General features: G+C 37.7%; 1 pseudogene; it reads left to right on the top strand.

Annotated features, from left to right (window-relative positions):
* Positions 1-401: 401 nt before the first annotated feature.
* Positions 402-25,284, top strand: LOC149211778 (putative protein phosphatase 2C 2 pseudogene; annotated as a pseudogene).
* The last annotated feature ends 1,957 nt before the right edge of the window (positions 25,285-27,241 follow it).

Raw genomic sequence — 27,241 nt, 5'->3', positions numbered from 1 at the left:
CATACGTTATATTGTTTTTTGGGCCACATCTTAACCCATGTTTTACAGTATGCACAACCTTATGCACATTATACTGTAATTAATACCATGACCTGTCCTATGCGGCTAATATTAATTCATTCATTGCATGTTTAACCATGGACTGTTCGATTTGGGATTTGTCAAACTCTTCGGCTCTGCCATAGCTTCGTGGCACGAGCAGGTCGTCCCTCCATAGCTAGATGCCTTGGGATTCCTACTCCCATCGACAAAGGAGAGCTCAGATCTCGGATCTAAGGGCTACGAACTCTTTAGCGGTAATACACATTCTTGGTTGCTCGGTTGTGGTTCATTTGGTTCCTAAGCTCTTGACGCTTGTTCGGGCTCTTCTCATCCTTCCTTTGTCGAGTTCTTTGAGTAAGATGGATACTTTGTCATTGAATATCAGCCATGAAGTTCTGGGTTGTCCCTCGAATGGTAAGTTGCTTGAATCCTTCCAGTAACAACTCTGAGCTCATAATTTCCTTTGGTTTGATGCTTATGTCAAATACAGATTTTCTACATACTAATTGTTTACTATCTGGTGTATATAGGAATGGCGGTTTCAAGCTCGAGCTTTCCAAACTATTCTCCCACGTGGATTCGGTTCAGGCTAGCAGATTTCGGTGTGCTCAAGCTCTCCGGGTAAGCTTCGGCTGAAGTGTTTTTTGCTTGGGGTCATATGTAGGGTATTGCATCCAAAGAGTTCTTGAGTTCTGCATCAACTGAAATTAAGGGTGATATCTGCCAAGTTGTGTTTTTCTACTCAGAGGAGTAGCACCCCCCCTTGTGACTATTGATATCTCATCGAGGGCTTCCGTGCGAACTTGCTTACTAGGTTGCGCCTCTCTTTGATTCCGACAGGGGCTACCTGATTTCCTGACTGTTTTGTTGTTCTGATGTTAACTCTGGTCAAGGGCCTTGTAATTTTACAGAAGTAATAATATGTACCTTGATTTTCTTACCGAAGGGTATGATATGGGGCTACGGCCATGACAGGATTTTCTTTTAAGGTTATGTTGTGCTATTTCTTGGAATACCTCACTGTGTATGCTATATTGTTTCCCTATTAAATGTAATTTTGGAAGTTGGTCATATATGGTTCTATTTGCAGATTTATTGTTATTATACATTCGGATTTCTTGATGTCATCCTGTTAACATGATATATTTTATGAAAGTTCATCTTCGAAAAATATGCAGAAGTCTGCTTTGACTACCTTGAATTTTTGGCTTGTTCAGTCTTTTCTTTGGTTCTGCGAGTATGTACTGTCTTAGAATATTTAATGAAAGCCTTTGGCTGAAGAATTTGTATACAGATAAGTCACTATATCATCTTTTCTTATCACAATGATTTTATTGTTTTCGAAGATTATTCATTTCACTGCTCTGTGCGTTTTCATGTTAAAAAAAACAAGGCTAGGGTTAATTATTTATGAACAGAGCTTCCCGAATCCTTCTATTTTCTGCTTTTAGCACGCGACTATAGTAGATGATTTCTCTCACCATGGGTTTCAACTCCCCTTATTTTATTTCAACCAACTTTGGTTGCTTTAACATGTAAAATAAAAACATAGTAGGGTTCTCCCATGCAGATTCAGTTTAGGCCAACAGATTTCGGTGCACTCAAGCTCTCCAGGTAAGCTTCAGCCGAAGTGTTTTGTGCTTGGGGTCATTTGTAGGGTATTGCATCCAAAGAGTTCTTGAGTTCTGCGTCAACTGAAATTAAGGGTGATATCTGCCAGGTTTTGTTTTGCTACTTAGAGGGGTAGCACCACCCCCCACCCCCCCCCCCCCCTTGTGCCTATTGATATTTCATCGAGGGCTTCCTTGTGGACTTGCTTACCAGGTTGCGCCTCTCTTTGATTCCAACAGGGGCTACCTGATTTTCGGACTGTTTTGTTGTTTTTATGTTTTGCAAAGTAATATGCATTTTCTTTAACATTGTACACAGAAAAGGTAGCTTCTCTACAGCAAGCGTGGGGAAGATGTCCATGATTAGTAAATAAAATGAGGTCAATATTCAATGAAATAATATTCTCAGTGTTCTTTAACATGTAAAATAAAAACATAGTAGGGTATGAAGGCCATAAATCCTATTGGTTGTCTAACTGAGCCTCCATGAAGATTGGAGATTCAGATAAAGAAATGTATCTCATAAAAGCCTCATGCAAAGAATGCTAATGATTGAGAACACAACAAGCTTGGTGTCATTTATAACAAAAAAGATTATGGGTTTCCAGCTCTTCTAAGCAAAACAACCTCAAACTTGGAGAACTCAGAAAGAAATAAAACTTAAAATTAACTATATCATAATACTATCGGGTTCATTTTCTTTGAAGATTTGACCTGAGAAATAAAAATATGAACTCTACATTAGTTTCGAAAAGAAACACACCTGTTTCGTTTTCTTTGCTGTTTCTAGCTTGTTGCGATTATAGGCACAGGATTTCAAGTGAAGGGACAAGCTTATCAACAGGTAACTTGTAGTAAATCCAAGTTAGCTTATTTCTTTGAAGGGTTCTCCCATGTCGAGACGCATTCTTTTAGTCTTGTTTTCTTTCACATTATCTTGTATTTGTTGAGAATCTCCTCAGGATAAAGATTATGTTTTGCTTCTCTTATCAATGAGACTAAGCTTATTGTTTCGCTGGTTAATATTTTATACGCTCTAGACGCTGTATTGGTTATGGGCTTTTGCTGGATATCAAGGTTTTAATGGTCACCTTCTGTAATATAAGCACATGGTTCCTAATATGAGCTTTCAGGGTTTTATGCGTATGTTCATGAAATTATTCATATGTATTTATGGTTTTTTCTGTGCTCCTTTTGAATTATATTAATGTTATTCTTGTGCTCTACTTTTTGCATTTATTCTCTGTATTTACAATTGTTATTTTGTTCAAGGGCATTGGAATGTATTATCAGGGTATCTCCGTCTGAATTTCCATTTGAAATTATTGTTTACATAGAATATTTATGTTACCGAACTGCTATTGCTGTCGGAATTTGCTATCTTAGATGTGAGCTATCTCCTTTTTTTCTTTCCTCTATTGTTCTAGCGATGGTTTAGTTATTCCCTCCTTCGAGGGTTACTTGAATCTTCCAGCATTGAAGATTTCCTGCCCGTGTAGGGTTTATGGGGATTTGTTCAGGGTTTTGAATTCCTTCATTAATATGATTTCCTTTCACACAGGTCGACTCAACCTAAGGTTTGGGTTCTGGTCTCTCTTCGTTTCTTTTATTTATCTCAAAGTTTTTCTCAGGTTAACTATTGGTGGGAACAACCCCCTCTGCTTGATGGATTTCCAACATTCCATGATAATTTCCCGTTGAGAAATTTTCATTTTGCCCTGTATCGAAACGAGGGTTTGATTTCAGGCTTCAGTTGTAAAGTCCAAGTTAGCCGAGGGTTTGATTTCTGGCTTCAGTTGTAAGTTTGAGTTAGCTTAGTTCTTTGAAGGGTTCTCCCATGTCCAGACCCCTTGTTTTAGTCTTGTTTTCTTTCACATTATCTTGCATTTGCTGAGAATCTCCTCCAGATAAAGATTATGTTTTGCTTCTCTTATCAATGAGACCAAGATTATTGTTCCACTCGTTAATAATTTATATGCTCTGGACCCTGTATTAGTTATGGGCCTCTGCTGAATATCAAGGATTTAATGGTCACCTTCTATAATATAATGACACGGTTCCTAATCTGAGCTTTCAGGGTTTTATGTGTATGTTCATAAAATTATTCATATGTATTTATGGTTTTTTCCGCGCTCCTTCTGAATTATATTAATGTTATTCTTGTGCTCTGCTTTGTGCATTTATTCACTGTATTTACCATTGTTATTTTGTTCAAGGGCATTGGAACATATTACCAGGGTATCTCCGACTGAATTTCTATTTGAACTTATTGTTTACGTAGAATGTTTATGTTACCGAACTACTATTGCTATCGGCCTTTGCTATCTTAGATGCAACCTATATCCTTTTTTCTTGCCACTGTTGTTCTGGCGATGGTTTAGTTATTCCCTCCTTTGAGGGTTACTTGAATCTTCCAGCGTTGAAGATTTCCTGCCCGTGTAGGGTTTATGGGGATTTGTTCAGGGCTTTGAATTCCTTCATTAATATGATTTCCTTTCGCATAGGTTGACTCAACCTAGGTTTGGGTTCTGGTCTCCCTTCGTTTCTTTTCTTTATCTCAGAGTTTTTCTCAGGTTAACTATTAGTGGGAACAACCCCCTCCGCTTGATGGATTTCCATCATTTCCTGGTAAATTCCCGCTGAGAAATTTTCGTTTTTCCCTCCGTCGAAATGAGGGTTTGATTTTCGGCTTCAGTTGTAAAGTCAAAGTTAGCCGAGGGTTTGATTTCTGGCTTCAGTTGTAAGTCCGAGTTAGCTTAGTTCTTTGAAGGGTTCTCCCATGTCGAGACCCCTTGTTTTAGTCTTGTTTTCTTTCACATTATCCTGTATTTGCTGAGAATCTCCTCGGGATAAACATTATGTTTTGCTTCTCTTATCAATGAGACTAAGATTATTGTTTCGCTGGTTAATAATTTATATGCTCTAGACACTGTATTGGTTATGGGCTTCTGTTGGATATCAAGGTTTTAATAGCCACCTTCTATAATATAATCACATGGTTCCTAATTTGAGCTTTCAGGGTTTTATGCGTATGTTCATGAAATTATTCATATGTATTTATGGTTTTTTCCATGCTCCTTCTGAATTATATTAACGTTATTCTTGTGCTCTCCTCTGTGCATTTATTCACTATATTTACCATTGTTATTTTGTTCAAGGGCATTAGAATGTATTATCAGGGTATCTCCATATGAATTTCCATTTAAAATTATTATTTACTTAGAATGTTTATGTTACCGAACTGCAATTTCTGTTGGCCATTGCTATCTTAGATGCGAGCTATCTCCTTTTTTTCTTGCCACTGTTGTTCTGGCGATGGTTTAGTTATTCCCTCCTTCGAGGGTTACTTGAATCTTCCAGCGTTGAAGATTTCCTGCCCGTGTAGGGTTTATGGGGATTTGTTCAGGGTTTTGAATTCCTTCATTAATATGATTTCCTTTCGCACAGGTCGACTCGACGTAGGGTTTGGGTTCCAGTCCCTCTTCGTTTCTTTTTTTATCTCAGAGTTTTTCTCAGGTTAACTATCGGTGGGAACAACCCCCTCCGCTTGATGGATTTCCATCATTTCTTGGTAAATTCCTTCTGGTGCAAGCATCTTTGTTCAAAGTTTGCTGGTCATAAGATTTTAAGTTACAAATTCTGGGTTACCCTTAATCCTCTAAGGTAATTATTTTTCCAAATTTGCATTACTTTGCAACAGTATAATCTTGCAATACTTTTATGATGTGGCTACATACGTGACATCTAGTTCCTGCTTGTACCTAGCTTGTGGACACCCTATAGTTTTGAGACAAACATTGTCTTTAAAGAATGGGTTTTCTATAGCTACGGTAGTTCATTCTTTCTTGTCATCTCTTTCTTGTTTCTCTGTTTACTACAGTACTAAACTCTCTACTGTTTATAACTCAGGAACCTTACAGCGTAAAAGAAATTCATTAAACTACTGTTACCTCTGCATTTTACATTCAATTGAGGTTCTAAAACAAATGGTCTTTCATTTTCTGTAACGGTCTCATTTTCTTAGCTATGCAGACATTGTTGCTTATTCTTTCATTTACTGCTAGAGTCCTATACAGTCACAATAATAGTTCTTTCTTTTTCTGTAAAAGTCTCTTTTCTTTTTAGCTAATATTATTAATGTAATTGTAAGTATAAATAAACTTAAATTTAATATTGATTTAAATTTAAATGAAATACAAATAGATATATTGTATAGAGACAAAATTCATATTTTAATACTTTAATTCATAGTTACCGACTAAATAAAATTCAATAATGAAAATTACAACTATTTAAATATATCCTTTAACAAAGGAGACAATTAAGCTAACCATTAAAACTGTTACAAATTATATAATATAATATTCAATAGAAATTAAATTTCTATACAATTTTTATACTACAAAAATATACAAATTTCACATTATCATACATTTTCATATTTAAAATAAAGTTAAATAGTTTTTGAAAATATAAATTGTTAATTAATAATTAACTAAAAAAATCAAATTCTTTTTATTTAACTTAAAAAAATATCTCACATATTTACAAATTATTAAGTTATAAATTAAAAATACAACATATATCAATATTATGTTTTAGCCATATAAATCATAACACATAAGTTAATATATATCACTATGAATTTCATTAAAAATTTGCCGTCTAATTTACGCTCCAAAATTTCACTACAATTGGCAGACACAGTGCTATATGCACATATATGGTAATGGTTAAAAATGCATTAAAGTTGTTAAGTAAAACTAATCATTGCTAAGTAAACTGTATGAAAAAAAAAGAATATACAACATGCACATACATATTAAATTAAAAATGTATTGAGACTGTCAAACAAAACACATCTGCAAATTGAAAATATGTTAGGATGATTCCTATGTTCATCGAGTCATTTGATGAAAAGGGGTCAATATTTAGATTCATAAATAAATGTTCATCTTGTTTTAGATACAGTTGGTTGTTTAATAATAGCAAACATGGAAATCATTTTTGTTAGGGTTAATAATAACAAACATGGAAATAATCTTAGATAATATTATTAATATAATCGAAAAATGGTTGAAATTATGGAATTAGACCAGCTGCATTGAAGCATTCCAGATACAAAGCTCTGGCCTAAAGAACGACAACCTAGCAAGGAGACAAACAGGCGAAGAGGATATTTTGATAAAATAGGCATAAGAAATATTGAGTTGAAGCTAGTTATTTGATCTGCAATGCAAAGGCGATTTGTTTAACAAAAGGGCCATGTTTTGTGTTCTTCTGACCGGTATTTTCTTCATAGATATAGTGGAAGCCATATATTATATGGCTAATCTTCTTTTTTCTCCTCTGTGTTTCCTCAACAAGTAATCCCTTATTGCGACGCGTGTGCAAGGGAAGGAGAACCCTTCCACATTACATAGTGGCTCCTTGGTAGTTGCATATCTTTAAGTCCATTTTCCCAGGATTTCCAACATCATCACAGCGTAATCATCCAGAAGCTTCATAGAAGCACTAAACAGACCATACATATACATGTCTTGTGACAAAAATCTAGAGCCTACAAAATACAAAAATTTCAGAATCAAATTCAATCAAAATTTGTTACCCCAACAGACCAGAGGATTGCAAAAAATATAAAAAGAAACTTAACAATATTGCCCAGGAATTCAAAGTCCAACTCTTTGTGGTACCCTGGAACATCTCCCCATTTGATGTTTGCAACAGAAAGAGCTAATATCATACTTTTCCTTTCAATGAACGCCGATACAAATAAGGAGAAATAGGAAAAATGCAACCACAACGCCTGCAGTGTAATCATCCGGAAGCTTCTCTTTCAAAGAATGGTAGTTGCAAAGCGTTAGTCGTGAACCATTACACCCGAAAGATTCTCTTTCAAAAAATGGTAGTCGCAAAGCATTAGTCGCGAACCATTACAGGAAATAACCAATGCATACCACCCCGCAACTAACTTGTAACTAATTTGTAACTATTTTGATCTAAGGGTTGAGATTTGTGCAATCGTTTAACATCTAATTGTATGGCGCAAAAAGATGACACGTAGGCAAGGAGGGGAGTTGATTTCAGAGGGAAATGCCTTACGACATAATTATAATGATATTTTTGTTTATTATAAAAATTATATATATATATATATATATATATATATATATATATATATATATCTGCCTTTTTAAAAGGAAAGAATGTATTTGTATTAATAAAAGAGATTGTAAGATCAAAAAGATGTTACTGAAATTAGATAGTAGGAGTCTTTAATTTAATCAAGATCAAAATTCTATGTCTATATGCAAAAACTTTACAAAATATTTTTAAGTCAAAAAACATTTGAAATGCATGTTCTTGTCAATTAACAAGATTGGTCCACATTTTTGCCATGTTTTGGTCCATGATCTAAGTTCTACTTGCCATGTGATTTGTCATGGGAGAGATTGAATGTTGAAGTGAGAGTTGAAACATAAAGACCCCATCCCCCTTTTGTATGTTTGGTTGGCCAAACTATTAGCCTCTTTATTAAATTTCCTTAGAACATGAAACATAGAAATTAACTAAAATTTAGTCAACAACAGCCAATTGAACATCCTTGGGTGTGCAATCCATGAACAAAACCCTTATGATATTATGCAAATCCCAATTACAATTATTTATGCAATTCCTTCATTTTGAGCAATCTTTAATCCTTGAAACAAGGTGTGGCCTTGTTCCATGTTGTTAGTCAAGTGTCCAAGACTCCATTCATGTCTATCCTCCTTTTGTCTAGGGTCAAAAATAGACCCCAAGGGTCCACCATAACTTTAATGGTAATATTTATTATTATTATTTTTTTAATGTGAATAAGATAAAATATATTACTATGGAAATTGATAAATTGCATAATTTCGGTTGTGTGGGAGAGAGATCTCAACACAAGACCCAACCAAAATCCCTGAAATGGCCATGGATTTGTCTTTTTTATAATGCAACCATGCCAAAAGTGGGTTCTAAGTCGAGAGGTGGAAACATATAGGAACCCTCTTTAAAACATTCTCAAAACTGAGAGAAGAGAAGATAGATGTACTAAGGCCGATAAGGCAAGAGTTGTTTTTCTCCACAACAGACAACCCTCCGTGGAGGAAGAAAAACAAAAAAGAGGTTGAAGAAATCACTTATGGTTGATGGTTACTGGATCCTCATCGAGACGAATGGGAGTCTCCTGAGAGCTTCCATCTTGCTATGCGGTGGTGTTTTGTCGACTTATGGAGGCCCCAATGGCCTCTTTCTTGATGCTTGGGGTTCCTTAAACAACCGAATGGACCTTCACCATCAACTTATTCTTGATTACTGTGTATTACGGTGTGTCCCGAGTAATGAATCTACAATGGTGGATGGCTTCAACATACATCACAAAATTCTCAGTCAACCGGTCAATCTTTGCTTCCAGAGCCTTGGTGCACTCCTCTTCCTCCTGCGTTGATAACCCCATGATGGTTTTCATTTGCCACTATGTTTTGATGGTTCACGCGTAGAGGTTTTTAGGTGCTCAGGTGAAGGAAGGGCCCGAAATCCAGGCAAAGTCGGTTTCGACTTCCTCAGTAGTGACCTCTCTATAGAGATAATTTGCTTGGGCTTCTAAATCGGCAATGCACTCTAGAGTTTCAGGATTAACTCTCGCCGTGTAACAAAAATATGCGCGCCTTGTAGAGGTCTTTGCCCGAGTGGTGGGGGTGAATCGAGGGACTGCTAGCGAGAGGTTGCACGAATGCGCACACCTTCCCGACTGGAACCAGGGATGGAGCAATTCTTGAGGCCATGAGAGAAGTAAAAGGGCTAGGGAGCGAGGGGAACCAAAGTGTGAAGGACCAATAGAGAGGGATAAAGGCAGAGAGAAGAATGAGGGGGAGAAGGGGGAGGGGAAAATATATAGAAGCCAGGTGAAGGTGGGAGGTCGGGAGCGGGGAGAAGGGGCAAGAAGGGGAAGCATGCAAAGGGTTGATGTACGATAGTGGGAGAATGTATGAGAAGAGAGGATGTGAGTGGGAGACAACGATCACACAAGGGAGAGGGGAGGTGGCATCACGGGCGCTAGAATCGAGCAAGCCAAGGGTGAGTCTGTGCGCGTGCACCATCCACCTATCCTTCGTATAGAACAGAGAATCGACCTTGAAATGATGAAGGGTATGCGAACAATTATTGTATGGTAGAGTGGTTATCTTCATCATTGATTGATGTGCATTGCTAACGGAGTTCACCTTCCTCCAATTCTGGCCATGCTCGGGACTTCAGGGATAGGGTACCATCTGTACCGTCATTCGCCAGTCTGTCTGTGAGTTTATATCCTTTCCTTCTGATTGTTTGAAAGTGGAGGCCTGCCATGATGTCAATTCTTTGCTTGATCCACTATATTATTTTGTTTAGGCACTAGTTTTACGAAATATTTTCCACCTTGATGGTCTGCTGAAGTTTTTTTCCAATCTGAGTGGCCAGCGTGGAATCTCCTTCTACAATCAAAGAACTAAGCTTTAGGTTTTGCACTGTGGTGATGCCATTTTCCAGGGCATGAATTTGTGAAACATCATTTTTGGCTCAACCTATATTGCCCTCATATATCTAGATTATCTCTCCTTTAGAGTTTCTGAAGACTCCTCCAAAACCGATTGGCCCGGATTCCCCTTAGCTGCGCCATCATAGTTGAGCTTGAAAGTCCCCTTCTCTGGCAGCCTCCAAATGTTTTTTTTTTTTAATGCCTGGAGAGGGGGGTGACTTCGTGGACCTTGATCTAAAGGAGATCCAACATTGAGAGAATTCTCTCATTGAAGATGGTTGGAGGGGCTTCAACAGTCTAAGTGGGTAGAGAGGTCACTGTTTTCTGGATCACACTTTTGATCTTTGAGATTATGAATTCCTCCTGGGTGGAAATGCCACAAAAGATTCTTGTGTTTCCCTCCTTCCACAAAGCCCAATAGATCAGACCAGGAACTAAATTCCATGCAGGGTTAAGCAGAGGATGTGAGGAGAAGATAGATCTCCAATTCGCGATGGTACTTTAAATAGACGAGGGGTCCCGATCAGAGCTTTTGAAGACCAATGAAATCTAGTCCCATAAATTGGACGTGAATGGGCATACATTTAACATATGATTGGGGGTTTCTTCTACTTGCTGGTAGAGAGGGCATCTCGATGGACCAATAAAACCTTTTCTTCTTAGGTTGTCCCAAGTTTAAATCTTTCTATACATGACTAACCATACAAAGATAGATATTTTCGGCCAGTGCTTCCTATCCCATATTGAGTTCCACTTCGGTTATGGTTGAAGTTGATCTTGCTTGTCTATGTATATGTAGTATTCTTTTAAATTGAAATGTCCTGCTGAGTTTTTTCCCCATCTAAGCTGATCCTTGGTAGAGTCTAGGAGGATTTGTCTTTTTTGAAGTTCTGATGAGAGGTTTGACCAGGCTTGGGGATTCATATCCGGAGTCCAATCCTCTTGTTCCATCCAAAATCTCCATCTGTCCTTTTCGTCACTCGTTTTCTAGTACTGGCTGACTTTGATCTTCCCTCTATTTTTCATATCAGCTTTGACTTGGTGATAGTGATATTGATCAAGTTCTCACCTTTTTTGTTAGGTGTCCTCCAAGAAGAGAGCCTTATTTCAATTGTATATTTCCCAGAGACTATTATTTGAATGATATCCATGTTCTCCCACGCTAGGTTCCAGATGACTAAACCTTTGATATTTCAATTTAGCCTGATAATTTTCGCTTGTGAGAGAGGGGGGGTTTATACTTTGATTTCCATAGGATTTCCCAAGGGGAGTTAGGGTTTGAAATCCATCTCCATAAATTTTTGGCTCCTAGGGCCTTACCCAGGAGGTCTATGTCTCTAAGACCAAGGCCACCATATTTTTTGGGTTTGAAAATTTTTTCCGATGCCACCAAAGCCCATTTTTTGGGTTTGCAAATTTTTTTCCATGCCACCAAAGCCCATTTATGTTTTACCTCTGCACCTCTCCATAAGAAGTTCCTTTAAAGGTTTCCTAATTTGTTTGAAATCACTTTTAGGGCTACCGAAGCCGAGTTCAAGTAGAGCAGGATGGCCTGTAAAATGGGTTTGACCAGGATAAGACCACTTGCCAGATTGAGAGATTTGAAGGTCTAGTTGGTAATTCTTTTCTCCATCTTGTTAATCAGGTCCTCCCAAGTGGCCCAGGAGAGAAGCCTGTATGTAAGGGGAACACCAAGGTAAGTGGAGGGGAGGGTACTAATAGGAATATCCAGGAGTCTCGCGATGTTCCTTCAAATGGTTAGTAATGTGTTAAATAAGAACAACTTGGATTTCATGGGGTTGATGGAGGTTCCAGAAGCAGCAGAGAAGTCCGACAGAATGGACATGAAAGAGGAGGCTTCTTTGATGGATGGGAGGCCCATGAGAAGGGTATCATCCACAAATTGTTGGTGCGTTGATGGGGGGGCAGAGGCATGGGACTCGAGAACGGAGAGATTATTATCTTACAATGCAGTAGAGATAGAGGGACTTAGCCCTTCAGCCATAGTAAGAAAGAGGAGAGGAGAGATTGGATCCCCTTGACTAATACCCCTAGAAGGATTAAAGGGTTGTGAAGGGGATCCATTCAAGGGGATCCACTTGATGCTATCTTTGTGGAACCCAAACTCTACCAAGACCTGTCCCATTTAGCTCCAGCCAATTTTTTCAAAGGCTTTGCGCATATCTAGCTGAATCATCATACCCATCTTTTTTTTTGGGATTTAAGAGAGTGGATATGAAAATGAGAGAGGATGATACTATCCATGATTGTCCTTCCTTCCACATAGCCAAACTGTAAATGGGAGATGAGGAGAGGGAGGATGACTTTAATGTGATTGGCGAGAACTTTGGAAATTATTTTGTAGATGACATTGCAAAGGGCTATGGGCCTAAATTTTTCCGGGAATCAATAGAAATGCCCTTGGGAATTAGAGTTAGGAAGGTGGAGTTGAGGGATTTAAGAACAAACTTCTAAATTCAAGATTCTTCCACAAGGGAATGCACTTCTAAATTGATGATAAGCCAGCAAGTTTTGTACAAATCAATGGTGAAACCATCCGAACCTTGTGCTTTTCCATTGGGAATTCCCATGACCACATCTTCCACTTCCTAGAGGGAAACTTTCCTTAGGATCTGTTTTTATGGTCCTCCTTGAGGATTTTGGGGATATGCTTGGTGATTTTTTTTATGTCCTGATCCTGGTCATTCCTTTTCTCTTTGACAAGAGAGCTGAACTAGTGATTGAGCTTTGTTTCCAACTCCTATTGAGAGTGAATGAGATGACCATCTTGGTTCTTCAAAGCCAGTATCTTGTTGTTTCTCCTATGTTACAGTATCATTGTTTTATGGAAAAAGGCCATATTCCTTTCCCCACATTTCAACCAATTTATTCTAGACTTTTGTTGCCACAAATTTTCTTCCTCGATGGCTCTTTCCTCCTAGCTTTGTTGTAGTCTTTTTTCCTCTTGCTTACTGTTGTCCATTAGCCCTTAGTCAATTACATTTTGTTAGAGAAGTTCCAGTTGATGCTCCAATTCTTTTTTTATACTTGATGATGTTGCCAAATGTTTCTCTATTCCATTTTTTTATTTCATCTTTGATATCTTTTAATTTTTGTTGGAACATGTACATTTTGTTTCCAGTTCTAATGGGAGTGTAAGTCCACCATTGTTTCATTTTTTTCATGAAGTCTTGGTGATCCAACCAGAAGGCCTCGAATATGAAAGGCTTATTTTTTGGACCATTGGAAATTTGAAACTTGAGAGAGATTGGCGAGTGATCAGAGCCTGCTTGTAGTAGGATTCTCGCCTCTGTTTCCCATGAGGTAAGATAAGTTTCCTCAGATAAAATGAAGCGGTCTAAATGGGAGGCAATTTGACGGTCTCCTCCTCTTTTGTTATTCCAAGTGAAAATTTCTTTGCTCATGGGAATTTTGATGAGGTTGAGGTTTTAAATGGTGGTGAGGAAAGCCTCAGAGTCCTTCTCAAGCTTCCAGATACCTCCTTTCTTCTCAGACAGGTTAGTTATCATATTAAAATCACTTCCTATGATTTTAAGAGGATGGTGAAGAGGGTCAAGGAGGTTGGATATGTTTTGGAGCATTTTGATATAGTTTGTCACCTTTTGTGGGGCGTAAATATTAGTTATGAAAATGCTCTGATTGGTACCTATGATTCTAAGGATCACTGTTATGGAATGACAAGTGGCCAGAGAGGATATGAGGTCAAATTTGGAGTTTTTCCACAAGGTCATTATGCCCCACACCATTCCTAAAGTTGTGTTGGCCAATGAGTTGTAAGGCTTGAAGAAAGAGTTGAGAATGAGGGGGGTGAGTCGATTTAACTTTAGTTTCTTTAATTAGCAGGATGTTAGGATGATCAAACATGATTTTGTTTTTTAAGATATGTTTCTTCCCAGGACTGCTCAGTCCCCTAATATTCCAAGAGATGCAATTCATTGACATGGAGATGGGTATAGAGCCAAAGCCTTTACCTTTCCTTCGTTGATTAATTTGGCACCCAGTTCTTGGAGGAGCTGACTGGTGGTATTTCAACCTCACTTTCGTCTTATGCCTTTCAAGTTGAGTCCTTCTATTGGAATATTTGCTAATATGCCCTTTGAAACTGTGCTTTCTTGTGCTGGATGGTGAGCTTTGAGTTTTAGTTCTTCCTAGAGGAGATAAGCTCCTTCGATTTTTTGTAACTGTTGTTTTGATATGGCATTTATTCCTTTTTTTTTTCCATTCCTCTGCTATTGTTGCAAGGTCTACCCCCTCAAGATCTTCCTCTACGGTGTTTTCCTCTAGTGTTTCCTCTTTTTCTATTTGCTCCATTTCTGTATCCTCTTTCATGTGATTCTTTCCTCTGTTGGTATAACCTGTATCCCTCTCATCATATTCGATGTCTACTGGGATCATTTCTTCCTCTCCCACTTCATCTCCTATTACTTCATTAAGATCCATTTGCTCCTGGGTGTTGTTCAATACATTGAACTGGTTGTGGTCTGCTTCTTTAAATTGGTTCTTCTTGGGGATATCCTTTTTCCTATTTTTATTTTTCCCGGGGATGAATTTAGTAAATCCTTCGCTACCTTTTCATTTACTTTCTTTCTCTTGCGATTGAGGGGTTTTATTCATTGGACAGTCTCGTAAAAGATGCCCATGTTCATGACACTTTTTGCATTGGAAGAGAATATGTTCATATCCTATACTTTGCAGCCAGACTTTGTCCTTGAAGATTAATTTAATTGCTTATGGAAGGGCACCAAAGATGTCTATATATATTGAAATCTGAGTGTAGGGAACATAGTGACCCATTCTGGTGCCTTCAGACATTTTGATGTACTCGCCTAGCTGGTATCCTATACCTTTTAAGACTAAAGGAGCCTAATAATCAGTTCGTAAGGAGTAGAGGCATACCAAGACTAGAGCCCTCATAAAATCGTCTTTTTATGGTGTGAAATTCTCCCTCCAAAATCTCATGTATAAACTGGCTGAATTGTAGAAATAGGGTCCTCCTTAAAATATTTTGTCTCTATCTTCTAGGAGGTCAAAAATGACTGTAAAGAATCCTTTGGAGCCCAACTGAAGTCTGATCTCCCCTTTGGATCTCCAGTTGCTTTGAATCCACTAGTTCATGGCTCTTTCAGTTGGCCAGATTCCCATGAACTTGCATATTACTACGTGTTCTTGCATGTATTCTCTCTATACTACTACCTCAGGGTCTTGTATTTCCAGTTCTGGTATTTTCTTGGCTTTGGGGTTGCATTTATTCTTAGTTTTTTCCCCTGATCCTGCAGCTACTCCTGAGTTTTTGAACGATTTACGTTAGAAGGATGGGCGAGTCTATGACCTTACCTTTCTCTACCCAAGTATCCTCGGTTATCCTTTTTTCTATATCTTCGTTCCTCTGAGGAAACTCTTTTTGCTATGGATATGTTGTTTCTTCTTTGTCATAGTTTCCTCCTGGTGGCATGCAGAAGGCAAAGCTGGAGAAAAACTTGGTGAGGAAGGAAGCCTAGTTTGGTGGCTGACGAGAGACCATATCCTTGAAGGAGCAGGTGCCAGGTTTCTATTGCGGATCTGCTAGGGCGATCAGGGCACCAAGGGCCTAAACCAGAGGCACGAGGGGAGGTTGTGGAGAGTGCTCAAACCCTAACCCACAAGAATCTAGGCACTATGCTTACATTAATTATTATTATTATTAATATACATAGTATTACAATAATTTTATCATTAATTAACCTAACATTATATAGTATAAATAATAATATTAAAAAATGTCGACCATAATTAAAATACTTCAATTTCCACCTTAATTTTACATCAATTTTATATAGAGAGATAAAATAATTGAAACTAAAAAAAATGGAAGATAGGTAATTGTTTTAGTAATTATTATGGAGTTGATAGATAAATATAGTATTGTTGATATTACACACTGTGTAATTCATTCAATGTTCAGTTGACATATAATATTTATAAAAATATATTAATAACAAAAAAATATTTTAATTTCAACAATAAATAAATTATTTCAATGACCATGTTAAATAGCATAATTTTATATCAACTTTATGTTGAAAAGTGTAACTAGGTTGGGTCTTCATAATGACTTGTAATTATGATATTTGTAAATGATGAAAAAAATATAATAAAATTATTATTGTAAGACTTGCTTCATGGCTTTCATGAGCAAGGGATTTTATTTCAAATCGTTCTCATTGAGAGCCTTAGGGTTTGTCATTAAAGTCAAAGAGTCAATATCATGTATGAAGATCTCTTCTTGAGCATGTGTCAAATGTATAAAAGACTATAAATCCCTCCAATGACAAGCACAAGTCCCTTTCTTTATGTCGGCCTACAAATAAAGTAATGGCTCATGTCGGCTCACTCAATTAAGGAGACACACCCATTTCGATGCTCATGTCGACTCATTATATAGGATGAATTACTATATATGTGGCTACGCTCTTCGCATTAGCACAGTACAAAACTTTCCATGTCGCTGAGATTTTGTTGAACAGTCACAGAAAAGAGGTTTAGATCATCTCTAATTCAGATATCTATCTCAGTGAAGGCTATAGTTTTAAGGCTACAAGTTTGTGGGAGGAAAGGGAATTCAGATCCCTCTAATATTAAGATCACAGTGACAATGAGAAAGTGACAAGTTCCAATGTCTAGTTATGAAAGGAAAGTAGATAACATATTTACCAATCAAATGAGAAAGTGAACTGGTTTTTTTGAGGTAGCAAAAAATCACCCGATTTTGAAAAGTGGTGATCCGAGAATACACATTTTTTTTAAAGTATATTTTTGGCATTTTAAACTTTCTTATGTATCAAGTATGAACATCTTTTTCCCCATGTTAGTGATTTTCATGCTGATTTTGAAAAGTATTGATGCAACATCAACACACTTTTTTAAATGTTAGTGTTTTTCATGTTGATTTTAAAAAGTGTGGATGGAACATCAACACATTTTTTTAGAGGGTATATTTTTGACAGTTTAATTTTTTTTTTTATGTATCAAGTGTGAACATTTTTATTTTTTGTTAGTAATTTTCATCTTGACTTTGAAAAGCGTTGATGAGCATCAACCCTTTCTGTTTCGAGGGCTTAATTTTTACACTTTAAATTTTCTAATGAATTAAGTGGTGGATATTTTTTTTTTTAAATGTTGGGGATTTTCCTGCTAGTAATAAAACAACAAAATAAAATAAAAAATAAAAAATGAAACATGACAAAAAAAATTATATATATATATATATATATATATATATATATATATATATATATATAAACAAAAAAAAACTATAAAAACGTAAAAAAAAAAACCAAAATTAACTACTAAAAAAATGAATAAAAAATTAACGGAAAAAAACAAAAAAAATAAAAAAAGAACTTAAAAAAAAAATTAAAGAAAATAAAATTAAACTAAAAAAAGAAAATCTAAAAACAATTTTTTTAAGTTAAAAAAAAAAAAAAAAAAAAAAAAAACAAGGAAGATTAAAATAATTACCAAAAAAATTGGAAAAAAAAAGAAAAAAATCAATTAAAATAAAAAAAAAATTAAATTAAACAATTTAAATAAACAAAATTAAAAATAAAAAATGAAATAAAATAAAAATGTAAGAATTATTTTTTGAAATTAAAATTATAAAAATAAAGAAATAACATAAAAGAAAATTAAAAGAAAATAACAAAAAAAAAATAGAAACAAAAACAAAAAACAAAAAATATGACTCGTAAAATATGAAAATATTGTCGAGCAATTGGCCTCTCCATTTTGTTAAAAATATCGGAAGTGCCATCCCTCCTCTAGATTTTAATCTTTTTGGACCTGAGGGATCATTACACAAAAAGATCGAGCGCTTTTCTTGTTCGGTTCGTTAAAACTATCGAAAAGTCATCCCTTTCGTATCATTTTATACTTTTTCAGACTTAAGGGATTATGCTATGAAAAAGGATTACTCGAGTTTCCTTTCCGACTCTTTTCAGACTCTCTAAAATTGAAAAGGACCGAGTTATCTTTGTCGTTAAAGTCGTTAAAACAATAGCGAGAAACTTGTCTGTGCAGACAAGAGTGAGTTTCACTGTCGCTACGCTCGTTAAAACATAGTGACGGGTTTTCCAAAAGGGAAAATGATAGAACAAGAATATGTTATCCTCCTCAAGCTTGATAAAAATAAAGAGGTATTGGTCAGTAATGACTAGGGAAAAAATTGGGAAGAAAACTTGAAGAAACTTTATTGGTAGCAAGTCGCCCTTGAACATGACACTTTCACTCAATCACCATGATTGAATCAGGTTGGGTTATTCCGTTCACCGATCATATCACCATTGGTCCTCTGTACCATCCATATTTGGGGTTAACGCTACCAATCCATCTCAGTGTCACCGATATGTTCAAGAGAAGTCGCTCAGAGAATTCACCAACCCAGCTTACATCTCATCCGCTGCAATACCTTCACGCTTCATTCTTTCATGACCACCACCCTAAACCTTGTATCATCAGATCGTTTTCACCTCCGCTAAATCATTTGCTCCGTTTCGTGTTGTAGATGTGGGATTCATATAGGTCCTCCTATGACGAGTCACTTCTTGTTGACATCAGCTCATTATCGAAGAAGTTGACTTAGGAACAACCCTTTCAGTACTTTGAAGCTTGCATGCCTCAATGGCAAGTTTCTCACTTCAGGCGACAGATTTACATCAATGGCCTTCGACCAGAACATTTTGCATGATGTTCGACATTGACTCATGTATTCGCACCACATGAATTGTACTATCATACCTTGAGGGTCATCATCATTATTGGTGATTCCTCTCACGCTTGTTAACAACTTACATCATTGGCTGGTAATCAGGCGATGTCTTTAAATGTTCGACATCAAAACATTCTTTCACATGGATCTACTTGTACTTCAGGTGAAAAGTGAACGAGTTTGAAGACCCCAGATCTAGTTTCATCCATCCGGGCTGCGATATATTCAAGAAAATAAAGAAATCAAATGTACATCATAGTTGCACAGATAATCATCCAAGCTAAGGGATGATGGCTCTACCAGAATCATTAGTCTGCCACACAGACGGTTGTCTATCTCGTGTACATGAAAATGAATTTATAAAGTTGAGCATGGGAATGCCCACCTCAACTAGATCATGAAAATAACATGAAGATAATGTATTGTATTGTATCTTATTACAAGTCACCTTCTAGTTCGAAAAACCTCGGATCCTCATGACAAAGCATTTCACCCGACATCACAGGATTTATGACCTACTGCTTTAGGGGGCAACTGTTATAGACATATTTGGGCACTGCAACCCCAATCTCATATGTCCATAAAACAAGGGCTTCTAAGCCCCTAAAAGTCAAAACTAGACCATACAGACTGCTCAGTGCTAAGGGTGCGATGCATCTCACCTACTACATGAAGAAAGTGTGATGCATATTGAAAATCTCTTCTGTAGAGTGCGATGAGCGAGAGCAGACAAATGGCAGAGGCAGTTGGCTAGGTGGAAACCCAAAGAATCTTTTATAAACTGCTCATTTGACACTTGCCTCTCTGAATTCGCCCAGGGATGAGTAAGAGATCACGAAATCTCCAAGTGGAACCAAGAGCTATTAGAGAAATGACACTAATAAAAAACCGAGAAGCTGACTCACCCACCTGCAAACATCTATATATGGATCCCTCATCCTAGAGATATAGAGGCTGGAATTTTGTATCTTGTAAGGAAGTGCTGTTGGTTTCTTTGTGGAACATCATAGTGTTGGGTGATCTAGCTTTTCATGAGGTGGAGAAGGGCTTTCATTCTGGGAGGATGGCACTGGGTCAGATCAATGGGTTGTAATCCTCTCTTCTACCACTTCTATCAATAAAGCTATTTGAGTTTTCCTCCATATTCTTGTATATCTCTAAATATTGTTTTGATATATGCATTTGTATGGTTAATATATATATGATCCTATATTGTTTATGGTTATAGAGCTCTATGCTTTGACGGTATTATGCTGCTTTGACTCTACAGGTGTTCTTTGAAGCGAGACAAGTAATGAAGGAATGGCAAAGATCTGTCAAAGGGGAGAGGAAACAAGTAAGGAGCCAAGCGAAAGACTGAGGTTGGTACTCTCTGCTTCTCTCTCATCTATTTCTCATAAAGAAAAACACAAGTGACTTTAGTTTGTTTGTTTCTAAGATAGCTACCCATCTTAGTGGGATTAGCAACTCTAAATGGACACTAGTTTTCCTGATAACAAGATTGTCGATCGCATGGAGGAGGAGCAAAGCTTCGATTTTCGAGAAGATCCATTGGTAGAGAAATCAGCTATGGCTATAGAGGCAAAGAGGCACCAGCACGACAGGCGAATCGTGCAAAGGTAGAGGGATAAGAGAACGGAAGAAAAAGAGACGGAGTTTCATGAGCTGAGGGAGAAACTCCGAAAGGAACAAGAGCTAGACAAATAGGAGAGGGAAGTGCAACATCAACAGGTATAGTAGGGGGCGCAAAATGTGCAAACAGATGAAAGAATGCCCGTACAAGTAGTTGATTCATCAGAACAGTTGGCATCAAGTAAACACGGTGAACCATCGCAGGAGCAAGACTTCGCTCATGAGATAGAACAAGCACTTCAATAGTTGGATGCAGACATGGAGTAGCAGTAGTTGGAACATGACACCGAACTCATGCCTCATCAGCAAGAGGTCGACTTACCTGCTTCACCCCATCTAGATGATGAGAAAGTCTCAAGTGACCAAGGAAGCACTGAGATCCTTGGTGATCAGCCGAAAAGAGAGATGCACATCTCATTCGTCGAATCTCAACATAGAGTTGTGTAGTCTCGCAGAGTGTCCACTCCAAAGGATCATATATACGCTATGTAAGTTGAGGAACGAGTGATCGTGATCGATGTGTTGAAACATCCAACAACCTTGGTTGATGCAACCAGAGTGTATGTCGAAGCCACTATCTCAATTGTTTGCTTTCTAATAGTTGAGAATGAGCGGATAGCAAAGGAACTACAAACGACCGAGAAAAGAGGAGAGTTGGTGATAGCATCTGTCCAAGCTGAACTGAAGAAGGCAATACTAGATGAAACATTGTCCCTTGACACAATTATAAGAGTGTTGTACTCTAATTTTAGTACAATGCATTAGGTAGACATCCATCTCAATGAATGGCATCAGCGATGTGCTAGAAGAGCACGCATCTTGATGAACTTGCATGTTGTTGTTGATGACATGCAAACATGGACGATGAAATACAAGGGAGCCCCGCTCCACTTACCTAAGATGATGAGGGCCAATGCAGTAGAGCTAAAGGCATGTATCCAGAGTCAGAACTAAAACTATGAAGAGCTCCCGCAGCTCATCACTAGCATACAAGCTTCCCATGCACGAGTATTGAATAGTATGGATGTTAGGGTGCGCACACATGCAATCCCATCTATTGGGACTCTCACCCAGGCGAAGATAAAGGAACAAGTCCAACTAGAGCTTAACTCATACTATGACGAGTTGATACGCATTACCACCAGCCCAGACTTTCCCATCAGTGCAAACATCATGCACAAGTATGTTGCTGGCCTAGCCGCACTAAAGAAAATGATGCGCATTCTTTCAGATGAGTTGGATAGAGGAGCTCGAGCAGTGTACCTGGATGCTATGGAGGCAAGAGTCAGGTTCCAGGCAGATGTCACTGCGGAGCACATGGACACTGCCAAGGACTACCAATCTTGGCATTAGTATGTTACTGTCTATTAGCATGAGAATGTTGAGGAGTTGAACTTCCATGGTTGTCTAAGTTAGAGTGATTTCTAGCATGGCTTTCTCAAGCAATTTTGTTTGACATGGTTACATGTGCATTGTAATGTAATGTCTTGTCAAGTGTAGGTCAAGTGTTGATAGTTGGATGTAACAGTCATAGAGTAGATGAAGAGTCATGAGGGTAGTTGAACTGTCACAAAGGGGAATGCCAAGGGTCGCCCCACCCTTTTCTATAAATAGTCCCTCATAACTCATTAGAAAGGCTTTTGGTTAGCTAAGCTTCTAATAAGACTATCTTGGAGAGAGATTGGAGAGTATTGTAACAAGCCTTGGCTTCTATATTGTGTAGAGCTAGTACATCTCTTTGGAGGAGCAGGCGGTTGTGGCTGTAACGTTCTACTATTAGGACTAGTGGTTGGACATGGATGTATTGTATGACTAGAACTTACATTTCTTTATATAATAAGAGCCAACACATTTCATTTATATGTTGTATTGTATTCTATGATATCTAGTTTACTCTAAATGATATATGTATTTTATTTCTTACGCATGCATGTATAGACTATTTTGTATAAGTATGTATGAATCTTTCTGAAATGTGTTGTTGGTTTAACCATCACTTTGGGTTGCTCACTAACTTGCCTTCCATGTTGTGAAATATCTTTGCTCGTGTGTTCCCTTCCAAGATGAGTACTATCACAGGTTTCCAAGAGGCACACTCATCTCAACCCCCATGTGTTAGAACCACTCATGCACCTTCCTTGACTCACTGTAGCTGTCACACCCTTGCTACCAGCGTAGTTATCTTACTTACCTCTATGCAAAATCGCAGTCAAGGCATTAGCATACAACCCACTACTGGGACGCCTACACCAAATGGTCTAAGGTCTAATTGGGACTTCTTATCGGGGAGATCCCCTCACATGTTGGCGGGTCTAGCACTGTCAACATAACCAAATGTTGTTATATTAACTATCAACTCATGTTTACTGTGGTGAGCTTGTAAAAGCAAATAAATGTGAGGTGGGGTGTTACATCTCACATCTCTTCCACTGAATAATAAACCCATTAGTTGTAAATAGGTTCACAAGGTCAAGTACAAGGAATGTGGTACACTTGAAAAGTACAAGAATGGATTGACTATGTGGAGACATTTTTCATATAACAAAAATGAGAACCATCCAACTTGCTCTAGCTATAGCTCCACAATTTGGCTAGAGGGTCCATTAAATTATTATAAAGAGTGCCTTCCTCAATGCAGGAACATGTATGCATGTATCAACCATAGGGATTTTAGGTTATAGGGAAGGAACTTTTGGTTTTTCAATTAAAGAGAGGTTTATATGTTCTAAAGAAGACACCTTGGGTATGGTGCATCAAGGTTGACAAATAATTGAACGAACAGGGTTTCTATCGAATTCCTTCATATTCTAACATGTATGTCAAAAGAGATGTTAATGGTATAATCCTTCTGGTCATATGTACTTGATATCATTATTACAAGAAGCAAGGAAAACATAATAGAATAAATGAAATCTAGTACAATGTTTTTTCCATGACTCATTTAGGTCTCTTACACTACTATCTTGGTGTAAAAGCTTGGCAAATAGGTAGAAACGTCTTTTTCTCTAAAAAAATATATCATAGGAGTTTTCTTGATAGGTTCATAATAATATATTGTAAAATATCATCTGCACCTATGGAGAAAGGGCAAAAGTTTTTAGCCAATACTGACTCTATGGTAATTAATAAGTCAATATATAGGAAACTAGTGGGAAGCTTGATATATCTTATAGCCACTAGACCTAAGCTAAGTTTCATTGTGAGCTTCAATTCCCTATTCAAGGTAGCACCATAGGTAGAGCACTAGATTGCAACAAAGGGAGTGTTGCGATATGTAAAGGGAACACATGACTTTGGAACCACATATAATTGAAGAAAAGAACCTTGGCTATGTGGGTATAGAAATTGAGATTAGGTAGGTTTTCTTTAGGATAATAAATCCACTTTTGGATATGTCTTCTACCTTTGCATGGGTGCAATCACATGGACTAATAGGAAGAAATGTGTAGTGTATGTGTAGTATCCCTTCATCAATAGAAGCAAAAAATTAAGGAGCAATGAAAGGAGTGTGCAATTAAGTTTAGCATAGGATGATGCTTTTAGGTATGCAAATGCAATAAATAAAACCAATTAATCCCTATTATGTGACAATCATGGGGTGACGAAACTTGCCAAAGATCCAATCTTCTATGAGCATACCAAACATGTTGATGTACTTCATTGGAGAGCTTGTAGAAGATGGTTCTTTTGAACTATAGTATTTTCCTACAAAGAATTGAACTGTAGACATTCTCAGCAAGACTCAAGGTCCTGAGAAATATGTAAAAGCCAATATAAGCTTGGTGTAATTAGTATATTGACTAGTAAGGAAAGGCATTAAGGTCAATATTAATTTAGTAATGGTCAATTAGGTACTAGGCTTGGACAATAATGAATTTAATTAGAATTTATTTTATTTTATTTTATTTTTTTATTTCACTTTTGTATGTATTTCAATCTATCCCGCACTCATAAAGTGGATTGACATAGTGATAAAATAGAATGACACCCACAAGGCCATTGTCAATGTTCTTGGTGATTCCAAACAGGCCTTCTTTTGGGTTTTTGATGGTCATAGCAGGCGCAAAGCTTCAGATTTTGCTACTGAAAATATTGGGCAGAATATTGTCAATGCTATGGTCGACATAGGAGACAAAACAGAGAACTTTCTTGAGCAGGCTGTTAGAGATGGGTACTTAGCAACAGATGCGGAGTTTTTGAAGAGGAAAGTTGGTAGCCGCACTGCCTGTGTGACTGCTCTGATTATAGACGACAATTTAGTGGTTTCCAATGCTGGGGATTGTCGAGCAGTTTTGAGCAGAAACGATGCTTCTGAAGCCCTTACATGTGATCATCGAGCTGGAAGGGAGGACGAACGACAACGGATAGAGAATTTGGGTGTTATTGTGGACCTTCGCCATAGTGTTTGGCGAGTTCAAGGGTCCCTAGCTGTAACTACGGCAATAGGTGACTCACACATGAAAGAATGGATAACGACTGAACCAGGGACTAGAAAGATTGAAATAACATCTGATTGCGAATTCTTAATTTTGGCATCAGATGGGTTGTGGGATAAAGTCAGTGATCAAGAAGCGGTGGACATTGCCATGCCTTTCTGCGTTGAGAAGCAGACTAATTTGATACCATTGGAAGGCGGTCATATAGCTTCTTGCAAAAGGCTTGTAGAAGTAGCAGCAACAATGTTGAAAATGTAATTTCAACTGTGCAACAGTTGAGGCGTGCAGCAGCACTAAGCTAATGACCGAGCGCTTGCATTCCTACCAAAACAGCATCGGAAAGTTACCAAGGATCGGGAGGCATAAACACTCCAATATTATGAGAAAAACCAAATCGCAGGTAGGCAGTGGCAGCGATAAGAAATATCGCCGATGAGCGATTGCCGATATCGCATCAGCGAAGTCGCAGTGGAGGACTTACAAAGATGCATTTAAAGGTTGCGATGAGCGATCGCCGATATCGCATCGGCATATCGCTATCGGAATTTTCAATATGGTAGGCTTTACGATCGGTTATGTTGCGACCCGATAACCCGGACCTAATGGGTATTCAAAATTTTGTTTAATATTATTTCAGTTCCGTAAGCGGCTCTTTTCGTGTTTTAATGTATTTCAGGCATATATATATATATATATGATCGGAGGTATCGGCCCATAGTGCGATCGGCATATCGCAATCGGGGAAATCATGGGTACACAACCGTTTTTATATAAGCGCCATGCGATGAAGCCCGGACCCGATGGGTTCCTGAAGCATATTGGTTTAACATTTGAAGTCTGTCAAATGGAAATTTTATGAGTTCAGCAGTGCTACTCATATATTTTAAAATATAAGGAGAAACAGAGAATTGGCGCAGAGGCAGTTAAAGTAAGCATGGAACAGTACAGCGCGGTAGGCAACTGCTTTCAATTTTCAGCATGGCCGAGAAGGAAGCAGGTTGCGTTCAAGCTCCTGCACATTGAATTTTCAGCTACCACAGTTAATGTTCAGCTCAGTCAAGGACGTGAAGGACAGCCTCGAGCAGCTCACAGTACGGGACTCTAGGTTGCATAGTTGTTGTTGAGTAGTAACCTGTCGATGAAACAATCGTAATAGAGGAGAAGCGCAGCAGTGCAAGTGAATGTTTTTTTGGTAATTCACAATAGCGTAGAATGTAATGGGTTTTTGAATGAATAGAGTAGCATTGTTTGTGTGTTTTTTTTTCTTGTGGTGAATCCCTCTGAGTCAAAGAGGAAGAATTTTGTATCATGTTTTTCATTTTGATGAATACAAATCCCTTTTATGTGTGTTCAATACTCTGTTCTCTGAAACTTCCGCTGTGTTAAAGATCCTGTGGCAGCATCAGAGTATTGTCTCTGTGTGCAGTTTATATTGTTTTTGGGATTTTGAAATAAATATCCTCAACAGTGGTATCAGAGCTGGTCCAGGCTCTTTGAAGGGTTCAAAGAAGCTGAAGGAAGGATTCTTACTGCAGCAACTTCTCCAGCAACGTGAAGACTCAGCAAAAGAATCCAAGTTGAAAGTGCAAGAATGGCTGGCACCAGCACCAACAATAGCATGGGTATGCAGCTCCCACTATTCGATGGAAAAAACTATGACTATTGGGCAATAACAATGAAAGCCTTGTTTGCTTCCCAAGACTTATGGGAAATAGTTGAAGATGGTTTTGAACAACCAGCAGATGAAAATGAGTTTAATAATCTAACTCAAGGAGAGAAGGATCTATTAAAGAGCTACAAGAAGAAGGATTCAAAATCCCTTTTCTTCTTGTATCAAGCAGTGCATGGAAGCATGCTTCCAAGGTTAGCAGCAGCTAAGACATCCAAAGAAGCATGGAAAACTCTTAAAACAACCTATCAAGGCATGGAGAAAGTGAAGACAACAAAGCTACAGTTGCTGAAGAAAGATTTTGAGAATATGAACATGAAGGAGTCAGACAATATTGACTCATTCTTCACTCAAGTAATTTGCCTGGTCACACAAATAAGATCTCATGGAGAGATACTTGAAGAAAGGAGGATTGTGGAGAAACTATTGAGGTGCCTACCCTCAAGGTTCCATGTGATTGTCACCACCATATAAGAGACAAAGGATCTCTCAAACTTTTCAGTTGATGAACTTCATGCATCACTGATCACACATGAGCAGAGGTTG

The sequence above is a fragment of the Pinus tabuliformis genome, chromosome 1_1, assembly GCF_031772625.1.
Source record: "Pinus tabuliformis cultivar Carrire ecotype Pingquan chromosome 1_1, CPIR1, whole genome shotgun sequence".
Taxonomy (NCBI): Eukaryota; Viridiplantae; Streptophyta; class Pinopsida; order Pinales; family Pinaceae; genus Pinus; species Pinus tabuliformis.
This window is presented reverse-complemented; position numbering and strand designations above follow the sequence as displayed.